The following is a 10,694-nucleotide window of genomic DNA, read 5'->3' on the forward strand; positions in this document are numbered from 1 at the left end:
AAATTTCAGATATGCTTGAAACTTCAATATTTCGAAATTTAAGGACGCTAATTTACTCAAAATGGATACACCTCGGTTTACCATGTAGCGGTAGCTTTCGGAAAGGTGAAAAACATATATTTAATACTTGCGCCGGGTATTTAATGTTCGGCTCCGCCCGAACTTAGACTTTTTTACTTGTTTATTTTGGTTTTAAGGAATATGTGTAAGAATTAAGTAATAATAACATCTCATTCAGAATTTCAGTGGCCCCATTTGTATATCGTTCGTATATTCATCGAGTTCGTGGACTCCGTCTTGGTATTCGTCGGAAATGTTATAATGCATCCGAATGTTGTGAAGTGCTGCCGCGACATTTCCGTCGGGTCCGGCCCATATCAGTCCTTGTGTTTGCTTCGAAATCAGGAAAAAACGCAATAGAATCCATGATCACTTTTCATGCACTTCACAAATATGTACACGAAATTTCGATATTTCAGCACAGCTGATAATGTTGATAATACAGTTCACGGAATGTTAATGCAGTGCATCCGTCGGTGTCAATAATAGCGTTTAAGGAAAAAAGTGAGTCGAGGGCGGATCGAACTAACTCCCGCCGCACCAAGTATAAGTACCGTACAAGATTCATCAGACAAAAAAATGTTAAGTGAAACGTCAAAAAATAATTTCAAAATAGGCCAAACTTTAGTTATATACGCCCACTGAGCCGCAGTCAGTGTATTTACATATAGAATAACTTTCAACAGCAAACATATTAATCGCTAGTTTTCATCTTAAGAGCCTTTCCATAATGGTAAAGAAACTATTCCATCTAGTTCGAAGATCTTATATTAATTTACTAGCTTTTACCGCGGGTTTCACCCCACGTCTTTATACAAATATGAAAAATAATTTATGTAAGGATGTTATATTTTATTTCTGCTCTAATTTTACTACAGGAGGGTACGGAAGGACAGTTGTATAGCTTGGGTGTTATGTGATGAAATGTAATAATAACTCTTTGGCACAGCAGGTGTTTTTATTTACATTAAAATATCTCCAATAAATAATATATGTATGTAAGTAATAGTAGAAACTCAAATGTTGTAATACTAAAATTTTAGCTATCTAATTTCTAATATTATTTCACAGCATGTTTTTAATACTTGAATGCCTCTATTAACATAAATGCATTTTCAAATACAATTATCATAGATTTTATTTTGGATAAAGTTTTGGGTTTTGCTTTAAGGAATTCTTATTTATTGTTATTGCAAAAGCTAAGCGAACTGTAAACAGAGGCCTGTAAATTCGAAAGGCATATCAGAAAGAATTAAAGGGGCCATGCAAATTGTGGTTCCGAAGTTATGGCTGATACAAAATTCAACGCTTGTGTTATATGCTAAGTCCCCTTTTACAAACTCATTTTTATAAACATACCTTATAAGCACCTATGTCTGCGTTAGGGATGTTGCGAATGTGGAATTTTAGACATCCGCGGATGCGCATGCGAATGCGGATGTCAAGTATTTTTAAGAAATAATTTAGGCGAGTAAATTAGCTGAATAAAAAGTGGAACATTTCATTTAATAAAAAGTATTCCTGCTGCCTTTTCGGGTTAGAACCTGTTTCTTAAAGGGTTACAAATCAAACCTGCGCCACTAAATAACTCTTCGCTGGAGGCGACAAACTTGAAACTTGACATAATTGTAAATTCTTTTCGATTGACGCTGCACCAGTTGGGAGGACTTTCAGTTATATTTATTAAATTTTTTTATTGCGGTGCAATAATTCCGTTTTCAGAATTGCTTCGGGGCTGCAAATATCGGATGTATCCTCCTGAGTAGGGATGGGTAAATTCGATTTTCGAATTTTAATCGAACTTTAGCATTAAAATGACGAATTTTCGAAATCGAATTTTGTAGTGCTAAAATTCGGATAAAATCGAATTTTTCTATGCGCTCCACGTTTTTCATTTTCAATCTCATAAATTGTTTAAAATGACTTTTGCTACAATTTCAAGATCAAATGTTATCAAAACAAATTCTATGGGTTAGGTTAGGTTAGGTAAAGGGGCTGCCTCTGCATATGGAGGCACACTAGGACTCGACTGAGCTGTACATTGTGATGCCCTTAGAGGGGAGAGGGAAAAGGACGCAGGGAGGCCGGAAAAAGAGAGTGGGTGGGTAGGGGAAAGAGGAGGGAAGCTAAGGGAGGATGACGATACCTATGGCTTTTTGTCGGAGAAATGCTCCGTGCTCGCAACGAAGCTCTTCAGTCGACTGATGTCCACACCCGAGATCTTATTGGGAGTGTGGAAAGTTGCTTAAACCTTAGGTTCGCAAAGACAGGGCACCAGAGCATAAGGTGTTAGGATGATTCCACCTCATCGTCCTCCATGCAGCTGGTGCACACAGCGCCCAGAAAGCACTCCCACCAATAGTGAGAGATGCAGCTTGCTTAGTCTCAACCTTGCATTCTAAGGTCTTCGCCCAGCTGTCGCAAAGCTGTCTAAACGCCCAGACCCTCCCTATCCGGAAGTAATTTCTCGAGGGTGACCTGTCTTGCTTGCGAGCTCATCACCCATGCACTTGCCAGCGATTTCGCTGTGACCCGGAACCTAAATAAGTTTAATAGCGATATAATCAGACGCGGTCGATAGGGAAGTCAAAGACTCCCTCACCGTTTTCGAACGCATCGTCACGGAGCCAAGAGCCCTAATGGCTGCTTGGCTGTCAGAATAAATATTCACCGCCTAACAAGTGGTAATTAGTTTTAGTTTTCGCTTTGTGTGTAAAATCATTTGCATATTTATCATGGGATTCACAGGGGTTACTAGGATCCGATATCACAATCGCTTTATTTGAAAATTTGTTTTTTTTTTACATTATGAGGTGGGTTTTATCGAAGGTTTAGGTAATTCAGCCGATCCACGGTTGAGGAGGTCCCACTAACCCCCACTGAATAAAATAAACACAGTAGTTTAATGTAGCGAACACAACCACACACACGCGGCTGTTCGGCCAGCATGCCGGCACCTTGACGTCCAAGAAGAGAGAGGGAGATACTGAGAGGGAGAGAGACTGTCTAGTGGCTAGTGGCGGTGACGGTGAGAGCGGTGACGGTCTGGTGATTAATGATGATGACAGTGAGAGCGGAGACGGTTCGGTGATTAATGATGACGACAGTGAGAGTGGTAGCGAGCGTGATGATGGTAAACGCCCACAGCACGGGTACTGCAGCCAATGAGAGCGGCGATGCTGATCGTGACGGTAGTAGTAGTCCCTTGTAGTAGTGACGGCCCTGCGGTGATGTTGACGGTGGCCCAAATGGTGGCGAGGGTGGTAGCGACCTCCCGTAGTGAGAGCAGTATTGGCGGCCCTAGTTATGACAACGGGCCCCTTTCTGTTACGACGGGGATGGCGGCCCTGATTCATGATGGCGACTGGCCGTACCTGCGGCGTCTGATGCTCGTGGCCGGGAGTAACGGTGGCCCAGGGCGGTGAGAGCGTTAGTGGCCCGGCTGTTTGACGAAGATGATAACTTCGGCCCCGATTAGAACGGCGGTGACAGCGGCCCTGGATGGTGATGATGGTAGCGGCCCTTTCAGTCAACAAGTAGCGGTCCTCGGTAGTGGTTTGGCCTAGGGGCGGAAAATGGCGTCGGCGGCCCCGATGATGACGAAGGTGATAGCTCGGCCCTAATAGGTGGTGGCGGTGACAGCGTATCTGGATGACGATAGTAAGGCCAGCGGTCCTGGAAGGTGGCGGCGCTTGGCATCGGCGTCGACCTAGGGGCGGCAGTGATTTCGGCGGCCTGGTGAACGCGAAGATGATACTCGGCCCTGGTAAGTAATAGGGGTGACAGCGGCCCTGGATGCTGATGGCACGGTTAGCGGTCCTAGGTAGTAGCTGTTCTCGGTCGTGAATTTGGCCCAGAGGCGGCAGATAGTGTTGGTGGTCCGAACAGTCACCTGCAAAAGCTGCGGAAGCTGGTTAATATGGCCCCAGGGCGGCAAGGCAGCCCATTACCCCCTCTAATGTATTAAATCGTGGCTGCTTGGCATTGTGGGGCGTGTTGACCCGCCTCGGCACAGTGCTTGCCCGCCACGCGGTATTCTAAGTGGGCAGGAGCGTTTGTCTCCTGTCCACCGAGACTGTTTGCAAAATGATGGGTTTGGGGTCTGTGCGAGGGGTATTCCCGCTCTCTCGGCCTTTCCCGTAGGAAGAGCCAGGGGCGCTCGGGGTTTTATGGCCTAAGCCTCCTGATGCGCTCCGTGCTTACCTACGGAAGCTGGTGCCGGCTGAGTTAGCGTTAATCCATTTAAGTCGGTTGTTGAATAAGCAGGTTGAGAAGCGAATGAAGATCGCAATTCTTTGGCATGCTTACGCAGGGAATTCTCGTGCAGTGTTGGCGTGCACGAGTGCTTTCAGTTGCTGTGTAGTTTTGCGTGCATTGCTTTGACTGTCCGTACGTATGGGTATAATGAAGACGCTGCGTGCGGTTGTATGTATGCATGGTTGTATGTATGTATGTATGGTTGTATGTATGTATGTATGGTTATACCTATGTACATATGTCTGTTAGTGTAGCGTAGGGGAGCTGCGTTACAGTCCCCCTCCCACTTCGGCGGACAAAAAGAAAGGTGCCGTATTCAGGAGTTTGGGTCCGAGGGCCTACACTTCCTAAGGTAATGCCTCGGTAAATTTTACCTTCACACAAAGTGTGAAGGCTCGGCCGGTGTGTGTGGGTTATGACCTTGGTTATGAAAAATTTATTTTTTGTACATAATTCACTTAACCTATATAATTTTAAGTTCATGGCAAAGGTACATTTTGTTGCTATTTTTTTGGAAAATAAATTACATTTCATTGTACGTATTCGGATATATATGAAGCATTTTATTTTGTAGGGTGTTCGGTGATGCTGGTTGGTTATGTGTGCAGTTCTTCTTCTAGTCGATGAACTCTATCTCCTTGCTTTTTCGGTTGTATCTGACATTTATGTTGCTTTTATACCGGATTCGCCATTTGTGCAGGTTTTGTCCGGGCGCCGTAGGTGGAGGTTCTGGAGTGGATCTTTCGGTGTTATCGCCGTGGTATCTACTGCTGGGTGCGTTGTGGTGACCTCTTTGTTGTCGCTGTTGGTCGGTGGGTTTGTTGTGTCGCGCGTTATGTCGCGCGTTTCGGCGGAACGTGTGGTGATCGTGAACAGTAGTTCGCATTGATCTGGGTGGAGAAGAACTAATGGCGGTCCGCGAAAAATTTTCACGCGAAAGATGCGAAGTTAGTTGGGTTGTCATGGAACCGCTTCGGAGAGGAGTCGCCATGGTGATACTGGCCGAGGTTCGTCCGGTGGTATCGGCTGTTGATTCCTTCTCCCTCGCTTGCGTGTTGCCATCTGGTTGCTCGCTTCGTCTTTTTTCTCTTTTCTTTCTTTCGTGCCGCAGCGTGATTACATGCTCGGTGGTGGTGCTTGGTCCGGTGATCCTGGGAAACAGTATCTTGTGGTAGTCCAAGAAGTGTGTTAGTTCCTGGTTCTGTTCCTCATCCAAGTGAGCCCGTTCTGTTAGGTCACACAGCGTGGGTGTGGGTTTTGGTGGCGTGTCTCGCTTTGACAGGAAGTCCATCCCTAGTATCATTCGTTCGGCTAGGTTCGGGATCACTGCTACTGCCGTGCGTGTGAATCGGTCATTATATTTGATTTTTACGGGGTAGGTGTGTGTGCTCGCGATGCATGTTTGATCCGCGAGTTGCACATTCCATTTATTTAACTGAGGCCGGAAGTTGCGTTGTTCCAGATGCGCTCGCGTGCTGTCGTCGATACACGTTATCGTGGCTCCTGTGTCCACCAGTGCCCGTATGCGCAAGCCTTCGATGATGACGTTGACGCAAGAGCGACCGTCGTGGTCTCGCTATTCTGGTTGCAATGCGGTAGCGTCGGCAACGGGTGATGCTGTAGTGGTTGGAGCTGCTGACGTTGGTTTCGGGCATGGGCAATTCCTGCAGAAAATACCATCTTGGCCGCAGCGGGAGCAGAACAGACGTCGTGCGTTGTGACACTGATAACGCTGATGTCCACGCTTTTTGCGGCGCCAGCAGTTGTTTCTTGCGTAGTACCGGCTATCTATGATGGAAATGCTGTGTGCCGCCTTCTGCTCTGTCTGGATTCTTCGTTCTTGACCAGCTGGTACTCATCGGTGAGCTCCATGAGCTCCTCGATGGTTTGGAATTCATTTCTTTTGATGAGGAGTCGGTACGCGATTCGCAGGCCGTCATAAATACGTTCTAGTTGGTTTTCGTGGCACATGGTCGGATGCTGCCGGATGAGCGTCTGGAGGGCGAGGACGTAGTCCTTGGCTTTTTGCCTGTGCATCTGTTTCCGCTGGCGAATGGTGTCTTCTAATTGGTTTATGTGTCGTTTGGGCAAAAAAAAATCTTTCCGCCTCGGCGCGAAACCTAACCCAGGTGCTTATTTGTTGCCTCTGGACGCGGAACCACTGGAGCGCTTTACCGCGTAAAATCTCGGGGAGGGTTGGGAGGAGTTTGTCTGGCAGGATTTGGTAGCATTCTGCCAGTTCCTCAATCCGATCCAAGAAACATGTAGGGCATCGCCGCCGGTATAGTGTACATCCCAACGGCGGGCCGTACTCATTACTTCAGCGTTACTAATCCTGTCTCGCTGGTGAACTGTCGCCTGGGCTCCTCCGGAGTGTAGGAATGATTCGCCCTGCTTTATTGCTGGGGTTGCTTCGGGTGATTGCTTTGCTATACTGGCTTCTTCAGCGGTGATCTCCATTTCCAGTTCTTTTAGGAGATTTTCGGTTGATCTTTTACTTTTTGTGTTCCCTTCAACGGGTAACTGATGTTGTCTGCACTCCTCCACTAATCTCTCTTTTTTTCAGTAGGTATATCCAGTCGAGAGAGTCAACGTTCAGCGTTGCGGTGTCGTTTTCGCTCGTCCGTGTGTTATTGATTGGTTGTGGTGTGTTCGATGAACCCGCTTCGACAGGGTTCGTGCCTGTTGGTGCTTTTGCACATACGCCTGCAGAGCTGGGTCCCTGCTCTGGCGCTATTTATGAGGTGGGTTTTATCGAAGGCTGAGGTAGTTCAGCCGCTCCACGGTTGAGCGGAGGTCCCACTAACCCCCACTGAATAAAATAAACACAGTAGTTTAATGTAGCGAACACAACCACACACACGCGGCTGTTCGGCCAGAATGCCGGCACCTTGACGTCCAAGAAGAGAGAGGGAGATACTGAGAGGGAGAGAGACTAACTGGTCGGCGTCGTGGTTCAGAGGGCGCAGACTGTCTAGTGGCTAGTGGCGGTGACGGTGAGAGCGGTGACGGTCTGGTGATTAATGATGATGACAGTGAGAGCGGAGACGGTTCGGGGATTAATGATGACGACAGTGAGAGTGGTAGCGAGCGTGATGATGGTAAACGCCCACAGCACGGGTACTGCAGCCAATGAGAGCGGCGATGCTGATCGTGACGGTAGTAGTAGTCCCTTGTAGTAGTGACGGCCCTGCAGTGATGTTGACGGTGGCCCAAATGGTGGCGAGGGTGGTAGCGACCTCCCGTATTGAGAGCAGTATTGGCGGCCCTAGTTATGACAACGGGCCCCTTTCTGTTACGACGGGGATGGCGGCCCTGATAGGTGATGGAGACTGGCCGTACCTGCGGCGTCTGATGCTCGTGGCGGGGAGTAACTGTGGCCCAGGGCGGTGAGAGCGTTAGTGGCCCGGCTGTTTGACGAAGATGATAACTTCGGCCCCGATTAGAACGGCGGTGACAGCGGCCCTGGATGGTGATGATGGTAGCGGCCCTTTCAGTCAACAAGTAGCGGTCCTCGGTAGTGGTTTGGCCTAGGGGCGGAAAATGGCGTCGGCGGCCCCGACGATGACGAAGGTGATAGCTCGGCCCTAATAGGTGGTGGCGGTGACAGCGTATCTGGATGACGATAGTAAGGCCAGCGGTCCTAGAAGGTGGCGGCGCTTGGCATCGGCGTCGACCTAGGGGCGGCAGTGATTTCGGCGGCCTGGTGAACGCGAAGATGATACTCGGCCCTGGTAAGTAATAGGGGTGACAGCGGCCCTGGATGCTGATGGCACGGTTAGCGGTCCTAGGTAGTAGCTGTTCTCGGTCGTGAATTTGGCCCAGAGGCGGCAGATAGTGTTGGTGGTCCGAACAGTCACCTGCAAAAGCTGCGGAAGCTGGTTAATATGGCCCCAGGGCGGCAAGGCAGCCCATTACCCCCTCTAATGTATTAAATCGTGGCTGCTTGGCATTGTGGGGCGTGTTGACCCGCCTCGGCACAGTGCTTGCCCGCCACGCGGTATTCTAAGTGGGCAGGAGCGTTTGTCTCCTGTCCACCGAGACTGTTTGCAAAATGATGGGTTTGGGGTCTGTGCGAGGGGTATTCCCGCTCTCTCGGCCTTTCCCGTAGGAAGAGCCAGGGGCGCTCGGGGTTTTATGGCCTAAGCCTCCTGATGCGCTCCGTGCTTACCTACGGAAGCTGGTGCCGGCTGAGTTAGCGTTAATCCATTTAAGTCGGTTGTTGAATAAGCAGGTTGAGAAGCGAATGAAGATCGCAATTCTTTGGCATGCTTACGCAGCGAATTTTCGTGCAGTGTTGGCGTGCACGATTGCTTTGAGTTGCTGTGTAGTTTTGCGTTCTTTGCTTTGACTGTCCGTACCTAAGGGTGTATGGGTATAATGAAGATGCTGCGTGCGGTTGTACGTATGTGTGGTTGTATGTATGTATGTATGGTTAAACGTATGCACATATGTCTGTTAGTGTAGGGTAGGGGAGCTACGTTACAACATATTGGTTCGATTAAATTAGCAGCCATATATTCTTCACTTTTTAAATTTCACGGGTTTACAGCAAAAATGTTTTGTGGTTGCCACGATCCAATCCCCATGTAGAATTGCTTAGTGATTCCGAAAATCGAGTTATTTTTTTTTTGTGGATACGTTTCCGAGATATTTGCAGTTTACCGTTATTGAGCTTAAAAAATTGGTTACACTTAACTACGCATATCTTACGAACCAATTGAACAATCCTAATACGAAATACGGCCAATGAAAGCCAATGAAATTCTCCATAAGCCGCGTATACATCACTTTTCGGTAGGCCTGATAGTTTCTAAAAAAATTAATAAAAAAAAAAAAAAATAGAAAAACAAAACAGTCGTTATATTTTTATTTTCCTATTTTAAATTTCAATTTTGTTTAATCTTTTCTTAAAAAAAATACAAAAATCTAAGGAACTATCAGTCCTATCGAAAAGTGATGTATGTACTAGGGATGTTGCGAATGTGGAATTTTAGACATCCGCGGATGCGGATGTTTTAAACATCCGCGGATGCGGATGCGAATGCGGATATCATGTATTTTTAAGAAATAATTTAGGTGGGTAAATTAGGTGACTTAGGGAAATAAAAAATGGAAAGGTTAATAATTTTTAATAATCTGCCTTATCCTGAGTTTCGCCCGAAAATTTGTTTTCCGTCCATAGTAAATACATGAAAACTAAAAGTGAAAAGTGAACCGGTTGAGGAAAAAAGAAACTCATGATAAGACTGAACGCTTTTTTTAGTACTTGAATTTAAAAATTGGAACATTGTGTTTAATAAAAACTTTTTAAAGGGTTGTAAATCAAACCTGCGCCACTTTATAACTACTCGCTCTAGGCGACAAACTTCAAAAACTTGAAACTTGACAAAATTGTAAATTCATTTCGATTGACACTGCACCAGTTGAGAGGACTTCCAGTTATATTTATTTATTTTTATTGCGGTGCAATAGTTACTTTCTGAGAATTTCATCGGGGCCGCAAATGTCGGATGTATCCTCCTGACTTTCATCTTCACAATCTAGCATCATGGCACGATCGTTGTTTAAACACCGTTGTTTTGCAAAGAATTCTTCATTCTCATTCTTTGGATTGTTTCGGAATTCGGAGAACCTGTCACGTCATCAGCATTTTTCGATTTTAGTATTTGTAATTCATTTTTAATGCTTTCTTCTGTGACTGGTCAGATATACGTGTTATCAGTGCACTTGCATAATATTCTAGGGACCGAAAATAACAGTTATTTTTTTACAAGTTAAATTTGGCCTAATATTTTTTATTCCGAAATAAACGTCCTTTCCGGATAATAAACAAACCGCTTATCCAAATTAAACAAACTTGGTATCATATGAATGAGGACTGAAATAGCTTTTAAACAGAAAAAACGAACGAAGATTACTACCTCGATTTATATTTTTTTTATAATCTAATACTAAAGAATATCATATAAATACATACCTGACCGAAGGTTTGTTCTATGGTTATTAATTAATATTTTTTATTGAAATATTTTACAATATGCAGCCTTCCTCGTTTACACATTTCAGTTTTAAAGCTATTTAAGTCCTCTTTCATTTGATAACAAACTTGTTTAATTTGGATAAGCGATTTGTTTATTATCCGGAAAGTACTTTTATTTCGGAATAAAAATATTTGGCCAAGTTTAACTCAAAAAAAAGCTGTAATTTTCGGTCCCTTCAATATTCGCATTCGCAAAACATCGGCTTTTATTTTTGCAAATGCGAAAGCGAATGCGAATGTTAAAATTAAGGCGGCAGCTACGCGGTTGCGAATGCGAAAGCGAATATTCGCAACAACCCTGGTACATACATACATATGAGTCAGGATTTCTGAA

Source organism: Rhagoletis zephyria, unplaced genomic scaffold, assembly GCF_001687245.7.
Source record: "Rhagoletis zephyria isolate East Lansing unplaced genomic scaffold, Rhagoletis_zephyria_1.1 Rzeph_scaffold_00080, whole genome shotgun sequence".
NCBI classification, from domain to species: Eukaryota; Metazoa; Arthropoda; class Insecta; order Diptera; family Tephritidae; genus Rhagoletis; species Rhagoletis zephyria.